This window comes from Asterias rubens, chromosome 1 (genome assembly GCF_902459465.1).
Source record: "Asterias rubens chromosome 1, eAstRub1.3, whole genome shotgun sequence".
In the NCBI taxonomy this organism is placed as follows: Eukaryota; Metazoa; Echinodermata; class Asteroidea; order Forcipulatida; family Asteriidae; genus Asterias; species Asterias rubens.
The window spans coordinates 21,431,977-21,452,917 of NC_047062.1; the positions used below are offsets into that span (position 1 = coordinate 21,431,977).

The following is a 20,941-nucleotide window of genomic DNA, read 5'->3' on the forward strand; positions in this document are numbered from 1 at the left end:
AACAGCTAAAACCTGTCATGGTAAAAAAATGCTGAACCCATCCACGCTAAGTTATTGCCCTGGCGTTCCAACCCTAGCAGAGCCTTTCTGCGAGGCTAAAGGGAAAGATTCTGCTAGAGGTGAAATGTCAGGCCATTAACTATTTATAGGTCACTTTTGATTGGTTTGCAACAGCTAATTATATTTTTATTTTATTTACGTTTAGTGAGGTGATGCAGGTACCAACAACATTTCCAGCAACAGCATTAAAAAATGAACACCACAGAAATTTGAACATTTTGAGGTAACAAATCAGAAAATGAAGCTGATAATAACTTACGGACACACTTGCTGTCTCGAATCAATATAACATCATCTACTGCGACGTCACTCGTATAATTAGCTCCAATAATTCCCTCAATTAGAATCTGGAACGTCTGGACATTAGTGATATCCACCTGACCCAAACGCCATTCATCGCCTTGGTTACCACTGATTGTCAACAATGATGATAGTAGAGGCGCGTCAAGATCATTGGTGTAGATGTTGAGTTGACCAATACCGGCGCCAAGCATGTGATACCAGAATTCAAAGCATCCCTGGGTCATGGGGTCGAAGAGCTCACTGGCCAGCCAGGCTTTAGCGTCGATGACACCAGAGGAGGCTTCGATGTACACGTAAAAACCTAGGAGAAGAGTTCCCGAGACATTAGAAAGGATTACTTCAGTTACTGGCAGGCCTTGAAATAACTCACGGCTCCCACAGCAATTACTGTGGTGCCTTGTGCTTTTACAATACAATCTTGAAAGTAGCAGCAGAAGGATATGATCAAAGATAAAACAAATGTTTTTGTCTTACCAGTTGATGAGTTTGTAGTATGGTCAACAGAGGGCCCCGTTGCTGTACTGGGTGTGGCTCCATTACTCCTAGTCCAATCAAAATCGTCCGCTGTAGGCTCGTTGGTCCACGAGCAAAGATTATTTTCAAAATCACAAGATCCTTCACACAGATAAGAACAATTTTTATTATACAATTACAGAAAAAGTAGCTGTTAATTGTTTTAAACTTTCCATGTTGCCAAGAGCAATTTCACTCATGAAGTTGAACATTTGGTCATGTGTAATAGGAGCTGCATAAATCGTAAATCCTCCTTATTTTAAGTGTATTTCTGTCATTTTAACTACATAATGTTGAAAATGTGTTTTTACCAGAAAGCTTGACAATACAAAGGTTGCAATATGACTTAAATTCAACATCTTTAATGGTAATTAGAAACACAGAAATGCGTTTTGCTAGACAGCAACATGCAGTAGGTACACTCGTTCATCATAGAAGTTGATCCACTGTTTGTAATGAGAGAGATTGGCTGTTGCCAGCTTGGTGTGTATATCCCTTTGTGGGAGTTTGCCAAGTTCCTTTGACAGGAAGATCATTCAAAAAATAAACAAACAAACAAACAAACATTTATTGAGTACTGTAATAAGCTTACCAGGTGGTGGGCATGGTTCCATAGCAACATCTACATCATCAATAGCAAGGACACCAGTGTTACTAGTACCCAGTATTCCTTCAAATCCAACCTAAATAGCACAAGATTGAAAATATTTTAGTTTTAAATCTTGGAGGAAAACACCAAATGGGGAAAACCCACTGAATCAGTTAGGAACTAAAACCTCAATCAATAACAAGGCTCCGCTCTGGGATGGGATTCGAACCACGGTCCACCGAGTTATAATGCAGTTTATCTTCAAGTACGCGCTAATCCTCCAATCAGATTCGCAGAATGGAGTGGTGATAAAAACCTATATTGCACGGCTAATATCACTACCTGCGCCTTGTGTGTTCTATTTTTACGCACCAAGTTTGCTTGAAGATAAATACGTTATCACAAGCGCGCTCGGGGAAATACGGAAAATATAGCGCGTCTGCATCCCATTTCCAAGAGGCCGAACTCGTTGGATATGGGACGCGTAAGCGCTATATTTTCCGTATTCCACTCGCACTTGTGTGATACTTATAAAATAAGAACTAGCTATTGTTACTACTAACGAAATATATAATTTATTTATTCATTTCATTAGTAGTAATAATAAGATTTTGAAATAACTATAAAAATAAATAAATAAAAACAATCTGAATTTATTATCCGGTTCCTTGAGCTTCTTTTGATCTGTTTACCTGGTTCTGGGTTGGGGAGGTAACCGTTGCATACCCATACCTCCAGAAGTTCCCCTGAGGTCCGTTTTTGGTCCACACCGGTCCAGTACTTAGCAGCCAGAGCTTCAGGGATATATCATCAGGGCCGTCGAGGTAGTACCAGAACTTTACGCAGTCACCGTTTGGTGCGGCATCAAATACTGGACTCTTGATGATTGCGTTGTCCGAAGCGGTGTGAGGTTGAGCAGGGTTTACAAAGATGAAGAAACCTAGGGATGAGAGAAACATATTGAGCAGGGTTTACAAAGATGAAGAAAACTTAGGATGAGAGAAAGAATTATTCTGTAAGTATCAGAAACCTTTGAAGAAATCTAGGTATAAAAGAAACATGTAGTCTTTAAGTACATCTATAAAGAGAGAGCGAGTAGATGGGTTAGTTGTTTAACTGGGCGCAATTTCATAGCTCTGCTTACCGCCAAATTCTGCGCTTATGATGATCATGCTTTGCTTACTGTGCAAGCGTCCAATTTCTACATTATCTGTGTAAGCGAAGAATGCCTATCAGCGTGGAGTACGCAGGCACACAAGCAAAAATTCTTCGCTAATCCCTAAAATACGCGTAAGCACAGAGTTCTCACAGATCATTGATACTGTTTTCATATGAGTATGTTTTTTATTCAGCAGTAAGCGAGCCTGTATTGACCTAATGCATTGACGTCATCACATCTTAGGGGTATAACGATGACGTAACAACGATCGGTAAGGCTTCGAGTTTCGTTCTTGAAAGAGCACAGCAAATTTCCTCTGGTAAGGGGCACTTCTATGAGAAAAATGTACATTTGTATTGGAACCTTGCAGAGGGCACCACAGCAAAAGCACAGGGCACCAGGGCAATTGCCGATTGGTGAAGACGACAGGCCAATGAACAATCCTCTTTTGACTTCTAACTGAGGGTGCCCTACTTAAATGACAACATGCACACAAGGTATAGTCAAAATTCTTTCGGTTTTAAAAACTTTATTTTTTAAATGACAACATCATGGTAGACTATGTTAGATCTTTGGACTACTTTACCTGTAGGGGAACCAGTGGTGTGGTCCGAGTCCGGTGCATTTCCTGGGAATGTATTAGTTCCAGTACTCCGGGACCAGTCTAAAGCTTCACTGGTGTCCTGCGTCCAACCACAGAGGTCAAACTCAAAAGTACAATATCCTAAAAGGGAAAAGGGTTTACCAATGTATGAGTTATAAATCAATATAACATATTGGTTAGTGAAGTTGCAAGAGAATAATGAAAGAAAAAACACCCTTGTTGCATAAATTAAGAGTGCTTTCAGTTCCCTAAAAAAGGCTTCAGCTGAAGTATTTTAAAAATTGAGTGAGAAATTACCTCTTTCATAAAAACTACATTCTTCAGAAAGAGCTGTTTCGCACAATGTTTTATACTATCAACAGCTCTCCATTGCTTGTTACCAAGTAAGTTTTTATGCTAACGAATATTTTGAATAAATTACCAGTAGTGTCCAGTGCCTTTAAGGGACTTTTTTAATAGAAGTACTTACTTGGTGGAGGGCAAGTTCCTTCCGTAATGTTGACATCGTCGATGGCCATATCGCTCTCAAAACTAGTTCCAATCACTCCTTCAAATATCAACTAGTCAGAATAAGTAAAAAAGATATTTATGAATCATCTGAATCTGCAGTCAGGTTTTGAAGGAATCATCTGATGTTCCTCATGTATTTTATGTTCATGTGATAAACAAAAATGTCAACAAAATATTGTTTGCTTCTAGAGACAGAAGCTTTTAGAATTCTTTTATTAAATTTTAAATCAAAGTCTAGTTTATAATTTACCTGAAAGTCTTGAAAGGACTGGATTGTTCGTCCGGCTTCCAACCAAACATTCCCAGAATCTCCGCTCATCGACCAAATCAAACTGTCTGCAAGACCTTCAACCCTGTACAGCAAGGAAACAAAAATTAATAACTAGACAGTAAGTGTTTGTGGACAAACACAAAGCTGTTCCGTGTAGTTTTGTTTTGATTAAGTGCTCTCAAGCTTTGACCAAATCAAAGTATCTGCAAGACTCTCAACCCTGTTCAGCAAGAAAGATTAATAAGTAATTTAGTTATTAGTTAGATAGACAAATCATTATAAAAGGCAGGCAATTGTTTTCAATCAATCTCATTTTGTCATTTTGACACTGCTCTATATATGGCAAAGGCTGTCGGTTCGAATCCCACCCGAGTAATATGCTTTTGATTTGTTTTCACATAACTTGGGGTAAGTACTGAGTATACAGTGCTAACACACATCGGTGTATATGGGTAAAAACCAAAATGAATATTCTTTATCCCCAATGCAAATTTAACATCTATTAAGACTATGAGGTCGTCTGTGTAGTTGTTATGGATCTCATGAAAATGGTTGGACATATTTTGGAGCTCCTAATAAATGGAGATTATTGAATGATAGTGGTCTCCAAAGTAATTGTACACCAACAATGAAATCATGCAGAGATACTCTGCTTTCACATGGACAGACTTATATTTAAGATCCAATAAAATCAAAATATAATTTTCTTGCACTGACGTGAGGGTATATGATTCTAATGAGGATTTACTTTGGAACTTACATAATGCACACATATTCCTCCATTTCAAGAGCCTACCTTTTGTATAAGTTGAGCGTTCCCATTGTTGCTCCAAACATGTGATACCAGAATGTAAAGCACAGATCTGTGGATGTTCCATTTTGCAATGGGGAGATGAGAGCGGCCTTGCTACCGAGGGGCTGTGAAGATGCCTCAGTGTACATGTAGAAACCTGGAGAAAAAGGAGTTGTAAGTAATTTGTGGTGTCTGGATAACAGGGGACTAAAAAAGGCAAACAAGGACTAAATAATTTTGCATGTAACAAGCTGGGCTTTGGATAAAAATTATACAATCAATTTGCGCAGTTATAGATGCTCTGCCTACAGGTACAATTTGAGGCAGAGGTTGCCCTAAGATAGAACATGTGACAAAGTGGAGTGGTAGAAGTGTAGGAGAGCTGAGAAGAGCAGCGATTGTAACTGAACAGGTGATGGCGGCGACTCCAGGAGTGCACCGCCATTACAACTTGAGGATGAGGCGACCTTCAAAAGACAGACTCATATTTACCTTGTGTTGTTGTATGATCATAAGGAGGCCCAGTATTAGAGGAGAGAGTTACACCAACATCTCTACCCCAATCAAAATCATCCACTGTAGATTGTGACCAACCACATCGTCCGCTGTCAAAATCACAGTTGAAGTCCTTACTCGGCTTAGCGTTGCTGGGTAGAGCTGGAAGAAAAACAATTCAAAAGTTATTCAAAACTAAGAACTAATGTTTACCATAATGGGTTCTAAACTAACCTGTGACGGCAACAACAAGAACAACGCTAGTGGCCCAGACAAGCCGAACGGGTCTGCTCGCTGGAGAGGGCGCTTCTCTGGCTTAGGTTTCTGCTTCGTGTAATTTCATGACTTGTTGTGTGTAAATAAACCTCCAAAGAAACGGACAGAAAAGGCAGTTAATTGTACCTCAATTGTGTCATTAAACTGTGTACAACGCAACCAACGGTCAACGCTACAATATAGTCTCAGTGCTCTATATAGAGCCAAATGAGAACCCAAAAGACTTATTCCAGGGAAAACCTACAAAGTCAAATAGGAACTACCGGGGCCCCGGTAGGATTTGATCTTGGGTCCCAGAGGTGGAAGGCAGGGCAAGACCTACACCAACCTAACCGCTTAATTACACCCGTTTCAGACAGGCGCTCCAGAGTCGCGCCGAACAAAATTCTGAATTACATGAAAAGTTCAACGTCTGAAACAGTAAGGAGTGACTGGACACGTGAGAAGTGGAAGGATTGACTGTTGCAGTTGGTCGGAACAACAATGTAAGTTCACCTGTTTATAACCATAATTTTATTGGTCGACCCAGAGTTGCTCCTAATCTATTCGGCGCAACTCTGCAGTGACTGTCTGAACCGGGTGTTACTTACCCGATTATCCAGAAAATCTCTGAGATTCACCATGGAGTAGCGTATACCGGAGCTTTTAACTGCTGCTTGGAAAACATCTATGTCCAAGGCATGCAAGAGAACAAAACATTACTAATATTGTAGCATTTAATGGCGAGACATTGTGAGAGAGTGGAATGGTAGGAGTGTAGGAGAGCTGAAAAGAGAAGCGATTTAAAGAGAGCAGTTGATGGCTGCAACTCCAGGAGTGCACCGCCATTACAAGTTGAGGATGAGGGAGGCCACGGCTCAAGTCTTTGCCAAATTATGATGATGATGAAAAAGAATCGTCAATACACAAACAACAATAAATATAGCACTTTATCATACCCCTAGAACATGAATTCTTTTTACAGGAACCTGGAAGGATACAGTGTTTTGAACACATCAGCATATGGGTAAAACCAAAAAAATATTCTTTATCTCTGATGCAAACTTAACATGTAATAAATCTAATACAAAATCACAAAACTCAAAATTGGAACAATTCTTTGAATGTGAGAAAAAAACCTTCCCCATGTGAATATCTCTTGTGAGTAGTGTTGGTTCTGGAAAGAGTAGATACTGATCAGTATGCTCCGATAGTCTTCAGGAGAAAGCCATCGGTTCTTCTCAGCACTACTCATAAAGAGATATTCACATGGTTTTACCGCAAGCCTCTCTTAGAAATACTTCCACCATGCAAAGTTTCAAATCCTACTTAATACCTACCTCATACAGCCAGATCTTTCCATACCAGCTTGAACAGGTTCTGATGAATACTCTGATAGTTTCTTTGATTGTTAGTCGAAGTCTGCAGAAAAAAGGGAAACAAAGGTCCAATAAAAAAAGCAAGGACCGTCTTCAACAAACTTTGTTTGTAAATATTTATGCTAAGAAAAGTGAACACAGTTGAAGGTCAATATTAAACCTGGGCATTAGTAAATGTTGACTGTGATACCAAAAAAGTAAAAATATCAAACTCTCAAGATCGATAACACTAGGACTCAAACCGACTCTCTGCCGATCAGAGACTTTAAAATGGTGTCTTTTTACACGGTCAGTGCCTTGCTATAAAAGAACGTGTCGAGTTTATCACACAGCCAGTACGACCCTGCATGTTTCAAAATGAAGTTTAAGACCTCTTCCCCACTCTTTTGTTTTCCTAAATAATCATTTTGCGACCACAGCTCAAATCAAATAATTAAGTACAACATTAATAAGACAACTAATGGACGCAGGTGTCACTTTTGAGGCGATAGTGGCCGAGTGGTTAAGTGCACTGGACTCAAGCTATGGTGTTTCTGGTTAGCCAGGTGTGGGTACAAGTCCTGGTCATGACATTTCGTTGACCCGGAATCCAGTTGGGTACATGGCAAGTCCTTTTGAATGTTCAAATGTTTTGACCTGGATTCCGTGTCAAAATGTTCTGACCCGGATTCCGGGTCAATTCAAATGACCCGGATTCCGGGTCAATTGAAATGACCCGGATTCCGGGTCAATGCGAATGACCCGGATTCCGGGTCAATGCGAATGACCCGGATTCCGGGTCAATGCAAATGACCCGGATTCCGGGTCAATGCAAATGACCCGGATTCCCGCGGGTCAAAACATTGTTACCCGGAATCCGGATCAAAACATTTGAACATTCAAAAGGACCCAGCTTGTACCCACCTTGATTCTGGGTCAATGAAATGTCATGACCTGGACTTGAACCCACACCTTGCTTACCAGAAACACCAGAGCTTGAGTCCAGTGCACTTGACCACTCGGCCACGATCACATCAAAAGTGACACTTGCGTCCATTAGTTGTCTTATTAATTGTGTAAGTTATTTTTTGCTTTTCCTCTTTTACTTTTCTACAAAAATCAGAATGCTAACACGCCTCCAATCAAATAGTAAACTACACAATTAATAAGACAACTAACGGAAACAGGTGTCACTATTGCGGTGATCGTGGTCGAGCGTTCAAGTGCGACGGACTCAAGCTATGGTGTTTCTGGTCAGCCGGTTGTGGGTACAATTCCTAATCATGACATTTGTATCTTTAAGTGAGACACTTAACCAGTATTGATTCTTCCTTCGGGATTGGACCTCAAGTCGTTGGTCCCGTGTGTTGTGTAGTGTAGTAATGCATGTAAAAGAACCCAGTACACATATCGTTAAGAGAAGGTTATTGGCAATGGTGCCAAGTTTGCCGCAGCAACTTGTAAACTCTTACTAAATGCACTGGACACTATTGGTAATTACTCAAAATGATTGTTAGCATATCTGATGAATACTCCGATAGTTTTTTTTTATTGTTAATGTTAGCCGAAGTCAGCAGAAAAAAAAGAAGAAAAAAAAGTCCAGTAAAAAAATCAAGGAACGTCTTGAACAAACTTTGTTTGTAAATATTTATGCTAAGAAAAATTAACATATTAAATGTTGCTTGTTTCACAATGAAGTTTCACAATGAAGTTTAAAGGAGCTACACAAATCAGCCTCATAAAATCACAAATCACTTCAAACACTTTAAAAATTGTCTCTCTTTGTTGAAGCACCTTGAGCAACTTTTTGGTTGATAGATAACTCCATAAGACTCCAGTGTTATTGTTATTATTACATTATTTAACCTTATTCTTAATCAAAACACGGAAAGTTGATGTTGGATTTTCTTACCATCTGGGAATGTTCCGCAAAGTCCTCCTTGTTTTCATCATCAGTGTCATCTATTAAAAGCTTCACATTCTCCATCATTCTGACAAGATCCACTGCAACGTTGACGTCGGTGGTCCTCACTGCTACACTATAACCGGTGGTATTTCAGTACACACGCTCGCCCCACTGCAACACTATAACTGTAGCATTATCATTAGCATACACGCGCCCCAAAAAGAAATTTGCATAACAAGGCAGTTAGTTGCATTTAGCAGAAGCCCCACCCACTTTCCCTGCTTGGCTTGAAAAGACACCTGTGGTTGGAATTCTGTTCTGAGGTCATTACAAGCATTTAAACAACTTTTGCAGGCTATGCCAAAAGGGGAAAGTTTGAAGCCTGGTATCGATTGTTGACACCACGCCGACAATCCCATTAAACTGGTCAGCATTTATGTTTTACTAAGCCAACGAACAAGGTCTGACACCACCCCCTACCATACCCTCTCAGTAGTCTACTTTCACACCCCCACCCAATTGTATACTAATAAGTAGTCAAGCTCAAAACTCCCTAACGTCACATTCTTTCCCTACCAGCCAAATACCCATCCCCTACCCTCCAACCAGCTGCTCGTGATACAAACGAACCTATCCCGACAGGCCCTTAATCCCCCACCTCACACTCAGCCCCACCCGGTCACACCCACACCCCCAGACTTCCCCCTTACCATTAATATTAACACCATTCCCTACGCTCGGACCAAACACTACCCCTTACAACTAGCTGCCAACATTTCCAACGAACCTACACCTATTGACCCTGACACCCACCAACGCCCCTTGGCTCTTGGGGTTGGGTGATGGGGGGGGGGGCGGGGCGGGTTGAAGTTCTGGCCAAAATGTTTTAACCCTTAGAACGGTTGAACCCTATTTTCAAGGTCTGACATATCCCTCTTTCCTAAGCCCCACACCAGAAACTCCCTACCACAACTTGCTTCCCCCACCACCCTAAACATAACACCAATCCCCTACCCTCAGACTTTAAAACCCGCTGCTAACACCCACGAATTCCCTATCCTATTCCCTACTTATCCTCAGACCCATCCCCAACCTTATATCGACCACCCCTTCTTGATCTCTTCGGGGCTTCACATCCAAAGATTTTAGAAGTTAGTTTTGAGTCAATGGAAACGACCCTCAAATAAATTATTACTTGACACTTTGTCACACACATTTATACTGTATTTTATTTCATGCCAAAAAAGAACATTAAAATTTAAAAATATTATAAGACAAAAACATAACTAATCAAAGTGAATCAAAACACTATCCAGACTGATTAGAATGCTATGTTTTCAAAATAGCTTTGTTTACTGACCTTCTTTTTGACTGTACAGTTTTGTTCACACAAAGTTGCATAACCACAATTATGATTTGGTGACAAATGATGTAAGGAACTTACATTGCATGTCTTGTTTTGGGGGATGTTTTTACCTTTTCTTTTTACAATGCTTATTTCACTGACTGGTGGCCAGGCAAATAAAATATTATAGAGTACAATGTTCTTTCAGAGAAAAAAATATAATTGTTTTACTTTCAAATGGTTCCATTTCTGGTGTGACAGGTAGGTTATGGAATCATGTCTTTGATGATACTTAGAAATTGGCACACAGTCATACTATGTCAAGAAAAAGATACTTGGCTATAGGCCATCACATATGTGTCCTTGAAGAACTAAAGGTAGAACAACAAACAATGGCAGCCATTTTGAAAACTGCTTATAATTCTACCGGTACCTTTTTCAAAAGACATATCTGTGATAGCAATAGAAAATCTTCCTGATGGCATACTCTGACTGTACTGTGTACCTAATTCCAGTCTTGTATCACCAAAGACACAATTCCTCAAATCTGCCTCACTGGATTTGTATTTAACTCATTATCTTGATTGTTACTCTCATATTGTAAAAGAGTGAAAATTTCACTCTTTTGTCCGAGTGGTGACATTTTCGCTCTTGAGAATGAAAGTCAATCTTCGTCACTTGTTTTGAGTGAAAGTGGTATGAACGTCACTCAATTGAGTAGAAATTAGTACCTGCTTTCACTCTTAGAAGAGTTGTCCTCCATAATGGCTCTTTGCAAGAGTGGTATTGAGGACAGAAAGAGGTTTTTTTCACTCTTTTACATTAAGAGAGTACTAATGGTTTATTTAATCTGAATAAAAAATAACCAAAAGGGTGACAACATTCAAATTTACAAAGTTAACATTATTTGTCACATTCCACTGTATTGTTTTAAGAGGTTGCGCATCAAACTACTTTCTCAAGTGCTAAAGATGTTAGATCAAACTAGCCAGCTCATCAGTGAAATGTCTGTTGAGATGAGCAGATATCTTAAGAAAGTGACAAGATGGTCAAGATGACGTCTTATCCTGATTTGTAGCTCATATTAGTTACATTCACTTTAAAAGCAATGGACACGTTTGGTAATTGTCAAAGATCAGAATTCTCCCTTGCTGTATCCTAACATATGCAACAATTAGCAAACATGTGGAAATTTGGGCTCAATTGGTCATCAAAGTTGCAAGAGAACAATGATTGAAGAAAAGCACCCTTAATGCACAAATTTGTAAGCTTTCGGATGCTGAGAAAGGCTTCAGGGCCTGAAGCCTTTCTCAGACTTTAATATTTGAGTGAGAAATGTCCTTGTAAGTTTTTATGCTAATGAATATTTTGAGTAATTACCAAACGTGTCCAGTGTCTTTAAATTACTAAAATTGCATGTTTGCATGTACAACATGAGTTGAACATGGGCCATTTGTGTTAAACCACAGCTTAGACCTTTTGACGACCCCAGCCCAAATTGTATGTTTTTAAAATTACCGACAGAGATTAAATTCTAGAGCCTCAGTAAAAGCTGTGATTTGAAAGAAATGACCCAAGTTTGATTGATGCCTTGGCTCTGCAGAGTGCTCCCTCTCTCTCTCCATCATGCTCTCTTCCTGAAGTTGACCTCCAGTGACCTCAGTCTTGTCCATGTATTGGGGGGGGGGGTGGAGTCATATCATCCAAATAACCACGGAATGCTGAAGATAACAGAAATGAATGTTAGAATGCTTTGTTTCTTGAAAGTTGTTTGGTTGAGTGAATGTACAGTGTTCAAGAACCATTAGTGTTCTGTCACTTTTGCAAACATAATGTCAGTGTACTCAGTGGTGTAAATTAACAGAGAGGGATGATAGGGGGTGGTACAGGGAGGTGGTAGCACCCCCCCCCCCCCCCACTCCCCCCTCAGATACCTTGCGAAACCCCTCCTAGCCTGGCCTAACAATTTAGAACAATGGTTTGATACATGAAAACAAACCTTTGAATCTATGGACCTTTCTCTCACCAGTACCCCCAAGAAAATAAAATAAATGCCTGTTTATGTCAATGAGTGTACTGCTCAGTGTTCCAACAAGGGCATGTACAATTAAAGGATTTCTGCATTCAACTTAAAGGTACACAAAAACCAAGATGAAACTTTTTTTCATAGAAACAGATGGATAGGTTGTCAAAATTGCCAAGTTTTTGTCCTGTTTCCTTTAATTTGTTTTATTCCAACATGTGCTTCCCTTTCAAAAGTTTGTGCTGTGCAAAAGTTAATCATATGACTTTTGGTCCTCTTTCCTTTTAAACTCTTGGATTTTAAAGCAATTTTATGTTGTTTCATCACTATTCTTATTTTCCATGAAAAAAAAAGAGAGAACAAAAATATTTAATCCCAATATCAATTGCATGGTAGCTCCATTGGGTCAGATTACATCAATGAAGAGAGGGTCCTCACTTGAAGAAAATAGAACCTGTAAAAAAAGAACAAAATATGAAGTTAAGAACAATGTTGGCATTGTAGTTCCCCTGCCCCCTCCAAAGAAAAGATAATCATGAAAATATTTGGTTTTGACACTGAGTGAACTGGTCAGAGTTTCAACAAAGGAATGTCGGTTAATAAAGGCATTTTCACATTCAACTTAAAAATGGTAAACAAAAACCTTATGATGAAACTAGCTTTATAGACGTTTTCCCATTTTTTCATAGAAACATATGCACATGGTGTCAAAACTATTCTTATAACTTCCCTCATTTTTCAATAATGTGTACTGCAAGATTATTCATTGTAAAATATTTGGATGACATTCCTTTTTGCATCAAACCAATTCTGAAGAGTATGACTTTTGGTCCCCTTTCCTAAAAAAAACTAAAAAAAACTTGGATTTAAAGGTAATTTCATGTCTTTGTATCACAATTTTTTTCTTTTCTTAAAAGAAAAAAAAAAAAGAGACAGAGAAAAAAAAACGAAAAATACAATACCCATCATCTTCATTATTACATGGTAGCTTCACTCAGTCCAGATGCCATCAGCTATGCAGAGAGGGTCCTCAGCTGAAGAAAGCAGAACCTGTAACAGAAAATAACAAATGAAGTTTAGAGATTTTCAAAACAATGTATGAGCACCCTCTTTACCTTATACCTGAGCTCTATGATCAGCAGTGTCGCAGAAATGTCATCATTATGCACAGTGCCAGGGCCAACAACAGTCAGGAAGCTACAAGACAAAAAAATATCAAAATAGATTATTACATGTGAAAGGAAAGTTTTTGTTTACAGAACTTACCAAAACTACCAAAATACTTTACCCTTCTCCAAATCTATTGAGGAAATGAGTTCGATATCTGGGGAAGAACAAAATGAAGTGGTTATTATTACATGTGATTTTTTTTTCTGCGAAGGAAAGAGGAGTTATTTGCTGTGGAAAGAAAGTTGTTAGATCGCTGCTGGAGGAAAGGGGGATTATTTGCTGTGGAATTAAAAATGTTGGTTAGCACTGTTGTTAGGATAACCGCTTACCACGGTGCACCTAACCTTACCCATAGGGTTTACCATTACCCTACTTATACTTTACCTCATACTTAACCTTGCTGCCTTGTTCTCTTGTTCCATCTCAGCAGTCAGAACATCCTTCTGCAGTGGGGCCAAGCATCATAGACTTCGGTTCATGGCATGCAGTAATACTTAGTCTTGGTTTCAAGTAGTTTTTATTTTTGTATTTTACACATTCAGTGAGTCTTTGTTGGAGAACAGCACACTGTAAAACAATGTCGTTTGTGAACAACAGACTGTGTCATTGAACCAAGTCTAAGTACACTGCATATACATTACCAGCCAGAAGAGTTCTTAACCTGTTAGGAGGAAATGATTAGTGGTGTATTTTCTAGACCTACACTGACATTTACTTTAAGCCTTCTATAATTACTTACCATGCACAACTGTTTACCATTGTCTTCAATCTTCATGGCATCTCCAGATCATCAAAGAGCAGAGCAGTCAATAAAGAGTGATTTTTTTTCATTTCTGTTTATTTATTTTTCTGGTGTTTGCCTTAATTATTATTTGCATATATCGCATAAAACAAATCGCATGCGCCCGTATACATTAGCACTGCTGCACAGTGATAGTTGCTATTCTTAGCTGGTATTGACTTTTGTAAACATATAAAGCTTGATTATGTTGGGCTCAGGAGTTGTTGTGTAATGTTGTGTAACCACATCATTTATTTTTTAATTTATAGTCTACTTATTGACTGATTAAGGACGTTTTAAGCCAAAAATATTTAATTGGTCAACGCTGACAGTGTTGCAAGATTGCACAATAAATTTTAGTTTGGGGTGTTGACCACTTAAATTTCAATTTCTAAAATATTTTGTAGAAATAATTGTGTGTAACTGTAATAATTTATTTCCTATCGTTTCATCTAAGTAGTAGTTTTTGGACAAATGTGTTTTTTATTTATTTTAAACGTTGTATGTTTTTCTTTTGTATTTAGTCTCAATTTTAAGAACAAAAAGGTCAAACTTATTTACAGAGTAAAAAAATATATATAACAAACAAGAGGGTACAGGCAGTGCCAGAAAGAAATAGGTCAACTAGATAAATAACAATTATTTAATCATGACAATATTTTAAGTTAAACATGACAACTGTTGACATCAGCTTGTAACAACCCAGAGAAAACTTCCATTGAATTGAATCACAAAATTACAACAATGCATCACTGGCTACGACCAACATGCAACTCAAGGAAATTGAACCATCTCGAAAGATCAAGCAGTTGTGGTAACATCACCAAGAAAGACAATACAAGTTGACAACATCAACAAGCACCTCGTTTAATATTCTGAAATATAAAACCCGCAAGATTATTTATTGGGCGAATGTGGTTAGATCTTCGCTTACCGTCACGTTGCCTTTCAATACTCTGTCTTTACCTTGTGACGAAACCATTGACCACACAATCCATAGATAAAAGTTTTTTCAAAATTACCGAATTTTTCATTGGTTTACAAGTAGGTTAGAGTTTCTGGAAACCAATGATTTTACTGTCAAAGGTTTTATTCAGTTTTTAAAACTGGAATATCAGAGAAAATCCAATCCATCGACAACATTCTCCACACTCAGATGAACACTCCTTGTCCTTGTATGAACACTGACGGCTCTCCCGGGACTGGCAAGCGTAGTTCCATGTGCGGTGCTCTCCCGGGGCTGGCAAGTTCCACCTGGTGACTGAAGTACTCCAACAAAGTCCAGTTGTCCAAGTTTGCTGCTTTTATTGTCCGAGAAGAAGTTAAACATTGTTAATTTAGTTCTCATTGTCTATTTCAAGGTCAACATTAATAGAGAAGACTAATCCTAATTCCGTGGAACTCGCAAGCCAGTTGGAGGCTCAACAGCGAAGTTGCATCCATTATATCATAGTCAATAATTATCGTCCGTGAAATCCCGTGCTCAACTTCGTGGAGCTCTCCAAACTGCAAACTCAACACAGAATAAACAGATTTTAGACAAACAGTACTCCATTAATAGCCTTCCTAAAGTGTCAAAGGGTTCCTTTCCATGTAGTGTTGTAAAATGTCAATTTTCGTCCAGTTTGAGCTCCTCAAATCTCAATAGCCGAAGAAAGAGCCAAGTTGACGTCCGTGGTCCTCACTGCTGCACTGTAACTGTAGAGTCATAGCATTTCAACACACGCGCCCAATGCAGCGATATAACATGTAACTGTCGCAATAAAGCGTTTCGACACGCGCCCCAAAAATATATTTGCATAACAAAGCAGGTGCATTCCTTTTTTGCTACATTCTCAAGATTTAATCCAGTTAGCACAGGCCCCGCCCACTCGCTTTCAGCTTGAAAACACCCTGTTGTTGGAATTCTGTTTTGAGCTGATTGGAAAATACTGTTGCATTTTGCAGACGATGCCGAGGGAAAAGTTTGATATATTTTTTTCTGCAGGCGAATACCTCTAGCTCAATATTATTATGTTTACGATACTTTATCGAACCAACTTGAAATGTCATTCTCGAGTTGCAACCACCAACCGACCAACCAACCAAGATGTCCCCGTGTGCTGATGATTATTTTGATGATGACATGGTTCAAGCAATTCGTCCATTCCAGCAGTCTCGAATTGGTTCATTATAATGAAGGCAGTGAGAAAATAAACAACTACAGTGATAGAGGTCCTATTCAAGAGACCAAATCAATGTTTCTGACTTTATTTTTAATTTTAATTTCCAAGAAATCAGCCAAAATCAGACACAGCTCTGACCGAAATAGACCAATTCCGACAATGGGGGCGCTATGTAGTTTTAACGGTGTATTTTATTCATTTTTAATCCTAGCAGATTGGTCAGTATTAAAGATGGAGCGTGCAAGTGTGTAACGCGAAGTCTTTTATGGCGTGAGTTCCGGGCCCGAGAAAATTTTGCATTTTGCTCTGTGGTGCAAGCTTAGGCCAATAAGAGGCATAATGAATGAAACAAAACACAATAAAGCTTTGTTTTGTTGTGCTAAATGATTTTATGCCGCACTTATCATAACTTTATTTTTTCAACTTTGCGGGTAAAGGAGGGGACTACTCGCAACACTTTGTCGTTATCTCACCTGTTAGTTACAACATAAAACGTACGGTGGATCACAAAAACATGAGTCTCAATTTAATGATCACGGAGATATCCGTAAAATTGTTTTTGTGCTCTGGTTTTTACTGAAATTTTCTGGCATTTCGACCAAGGCAAAATCTTTGGTTATTTTTGTATCATACTTTATGCGTGAGCTCACACGCCTAATGCGTGAGACTTGGTAGGTCTGACTACATGTGACTGCTTTAGAATTGCAAGGATCGTGGGTTCGAATCCCAACCGAGTAATATGCCTGAGGTAATTTGTTTTACAGGATTCGGGAAAGTACTGAGTGTACAGTGCTAACACACATCGGTGTATGGGTAAAAACCCAAATTAATATTCTTTATCCCCGATGCAAATTTAACATCTGTTATAGGATTCGTTTCGTTATTGAGTTGACAATTTGACATGGCCATTAGATAATCCAATTATTAAACACTGTCAAAAATAACAATGTAATTAACACTCAAGCCGGTGTCGCATGCAATTATGTCCTCTATGCAATACTGTCCGCATTGCATATGCAATAATGTCCGCTGGACGGTTTTGCATATGCAACCGTGTCCGCCCGGACGCTGTAGCATAATGCAATTGTGTCCGCACGGACACATTTGCATATGCAGGTGTGTCCGCCCCGTGCAAAACCGTCAATGCAGTAAATTAAACGCCCTTGGTCGACCGAAAAGTTCGCGATTAATTTTCTTGTTTATTTTAGACAAATCAGTAGAACTAGTGGCCAGATAAGGGATACATTTTGAGGAATTGTATCCATGATGGAAATACTAATCTTTGGTTTATACGAATATTTATTTATAATTAAAAATGAATGCTGATTAGTTCGCATGGAAACCGGGGTTCTGTTTCTGTTGGGAAAAACGTACTGACACTGTTATAACTGCATAGCGCCCCCTGTTGTCATCACGGAGAAACTCTTCTAACAAAAAGGGGTGGTGTGGGGATTGGTGTTGGGGAAGGGGGTGGTGTGTGAGGGAAACTAGGGATAGGTTCCTTTGGTATTGTTAGCGGCTGGTTTGCGGGTAGGGTTGAGTTTGAGGGACGGAGATGATATCGGAAAATGTGAAGGTAGGGATAGATAGTTTGTGAGTTTCGGGTGTGACAGGGTGCATGGATGGGTTTGAGGTTATGGGAAGGTGTAATGGTCAGTAGGGGTAGGCAAACTGTTCGGCAACATTCATGGATGTCCTTATGGAGTATTTCAATACCTAGGTCTTTTAATATTTCAATTTGGTTAAGTTGGCAATCTATGTACAAAATATCACAGTATAGTTCTATGGCTACAACAGAAGTATTTCGTATTAGAAACTACTGATGGAATGGGACTGTCTGAAAGGATGGTGATAAATTTAGAATGTTGAGGGAATTCAGAGGGCTCCCCCTATACAAGAATAATGCAAGGCGATTTATGGTCGTTGGTTAACAGTTGCAAGCCAATTAGACGTCAACTTTATTAATTAAAGTGTGTCATTAAAATCTGAAACCACGTTATGGTGTTATACCTTGACTCAGATGGTCTCCTGTATAGCAAGTTGAGTTATTGAAATAAACATTATTTAAACAATTGGAAGCCTATAATAAACAAATTTCTGTTAAACTTGTGTACACGGTGTTACTGTTAAAAAAGGTGCTGGACACACGGGAAGTTGTTCTCCAAGTGTGTCATAGGACGGACAATCTTAGTGGATATGTTCACCAAGTAACTTTTTATAATGAATCAAACTACGCGTGGAACCCCTACTCATATGCAGTCACCAGCATTAAAAAAACATTTCGTGTTGGAAAGACGACTTTTCCAGTTTGGGTTGACTTGGCTGATGTTCAGGCGCTATTCCTACTCGATGGTGTTAAACCAGGATCCAGGCCAAAGAAGGTGTCACATCTACTCAAGTTCCTGAAACCAGCGTGTACGTATTCACATCTCTTCATCCCATCGCAGGTGATTGCAGGGCTGGGAAACAAGCTTCAACAGAGGCCCGTGCTAGAAACGAGACTAGGGACTTTTCGTTTTTGACGACGGATGGTTCTGCGACGGTTGTTCAGCTAAACGTTGTCGTTTTCAGCTAAACGAAGATTCATCCCATGTACTGTCGTAGAAATTGAGGGACGACCGTCCTCAAAGCCGATGCATGCGCAGATGACGCCAAATGTCATCTTTACCGTCGCAGAACCATCCGTCGTCGAAAACGAAAAGTCCCTATTTTATTAAACCAGAACCGACGTACGAAAAAGACCCGGTTTAGAGATGCATTCATTGAATTTGCCATTGGGGCAGAGAAACTGAAGAAGACCATTCCACTCACACCAGAGGGTCTACTCGGACTCGACGGCATTTCCCCTCGGGTTGCGGGTGGCGATCGTGAATGTGACGAGACGGAACTAGAAACTGTCGGTCGCTCCAGGCAGTTTGCCTCTATGCTGCAGAGTCGCTTGACCCCATTAATGCAGTCGCACGGTGCCGTTCTCTTTGAGGTTAAGGTCGACTCGTACAGACTCCCCGACGACGATGCTACGAATGAGGAGAATCAGGGGATGGTGGAGGATGATGAGAAAGAAGCGCCCTCTATGTCAGAGATTGAAACACCACCAAGTATTGTAGGGCTTCAGCGTGAATTGATCGCCCTATGTAACCCGTGTAAAGTAAACAGACTCCCCATAGAGACCGTGGTGGCTTTATTGGAGCAGTACGGGTTCATCACTATCGATGAAAATCAAAACTCAATTTCTTACAACATCCCAAACGTCTCTAACACTAGGGACAATGCTCCTCCTTACTGGCAGGTACAATCCATTAAATACAGCCGATCATCGTTTGAAAACTGCTACTCTAGATTTCTCAACGAGTATTTTCCGCGTCGACGGAGACGAGCCGGTCACAAATGGCAGCCTAAATCAGAACCAGGACTCGTAGGAGTGAGCAAATCAAAATTGAAACACTTTTTATTTGGCTTCATGATGATTGCTTTTGTCTTATTCTTTTCTTATACGGTGCTTTTAGGGTAGGAAACACAAACTGAAATGTGGAATCTTTATATAATAATAAGCACTTTTGAGGGCTGAAATGCTGTATTTTCTTTTAAACACCAAACGGGTCAAACACTCTCAAAACTGACTCCAGGACAAAACTGTGTCAGACTAATCAGAGTAGCTAAATCTCACTGCTCTAATAGCCTTTATCCAGAAATGGGTCAGGCCCCATGGGACACAGAATCCGGATCAATTCTGACCCGATTGTTAATAGAGTTAGTGTACCCATGAACGACATTAAAACCCAATGTTGGTCTCCTTTGTGTATAGTGACTCGTTGACTCAGTAATTGTGGCCAAACTTTGAGAGTAAATATTTTTACCACAGTGTCACAAGAAATTGAACCACTGTTTATTTAGCGAAACTCTCATGTTCCAACACGCACTGGAAACAATAATATGTTCAAAATATAGCAAAAAACCTTATTCAATAAGCACTTTTCTTTTAAGTTATGATTTAGATGTTATTCCCTAAAATAATAGATCGGGCACTGAACTTAACATGATTCCGTCAATTGTATTTACAGTATGAGCCGGAATTGATTAATGTAAGTGTACAGCCTTTACTTCTAGAGCTTTTAGTTACAAGTTACAGTGTATAATTCAAGACAGACTGCACGTTTCAAAATTCTACCCATACAAACCACGAACGTTTAATTTTTTCAAATATTTCTGCTGAAACTATGGATTTTAAATCATTCAATTAATACTTAGGCTAAGCCCTATCCTGGACGGCGTCTGCTCAGGTTAAAAAAATGAATACAACGCAAAGGGTGCGGGGTTCTCAGGAATAGTATAAAGGCCTTAATTCTTTCAAGACTTACTTCGAACAAACGATAAGGCCCTACGATATTTGGCTTTTAAGTTGAGAATCCTTTTGCTTCTTGCATATGAACACAGTTTGAATAAACATAATTAAAATGGAAAACTACTTTGTTCATTGAGTTTTACTCTGAATTGAATCAGTTTCCTCGGTATAAAATGGTGGCCTTCGACCCGCACAATTTGGTTCCAAGACGATCCAGTTAAGAATAACCTGACCGCTATCTAAACCTCTATCACCCAATGAACAACTCGCCACTAGATAGCGCTATAAAAATAATTCCT

At 39.4% G+C, this 20,941-nt stretch overlaps 1 long non-coding RNA gene across 2 annotated transcripts; it reads right to left on the minus strand.

The window, feature by feature from the left end:
• Positions 1-5,598: 5,598 nt before the first annotated feature.
• LOC117295938 lies at positions 5,599-8,943 on the minus strand. Of its 2 annotated transcripts, none has more exons than XR_004519701.1 (4): positions 8,823-8,943; positions 6,893-6,974; positions 6,164-6,240; positions 5,599-5,662 (listed from the first exon to the last, which is right to left on the minus strand). It is a non-coding gene; the product is annotated as an uncharacterized LOC117295938 (long non-coding RNA). The 2 variants fall into 2 exon arrangements; XR_004519700.1 differs by lacking the exon at positions 8,823-8,943 and adding an exon at positions 7,835-7,914.
• Positions 8,944-20,941: the final 11,998 nt, after the last annotated feature.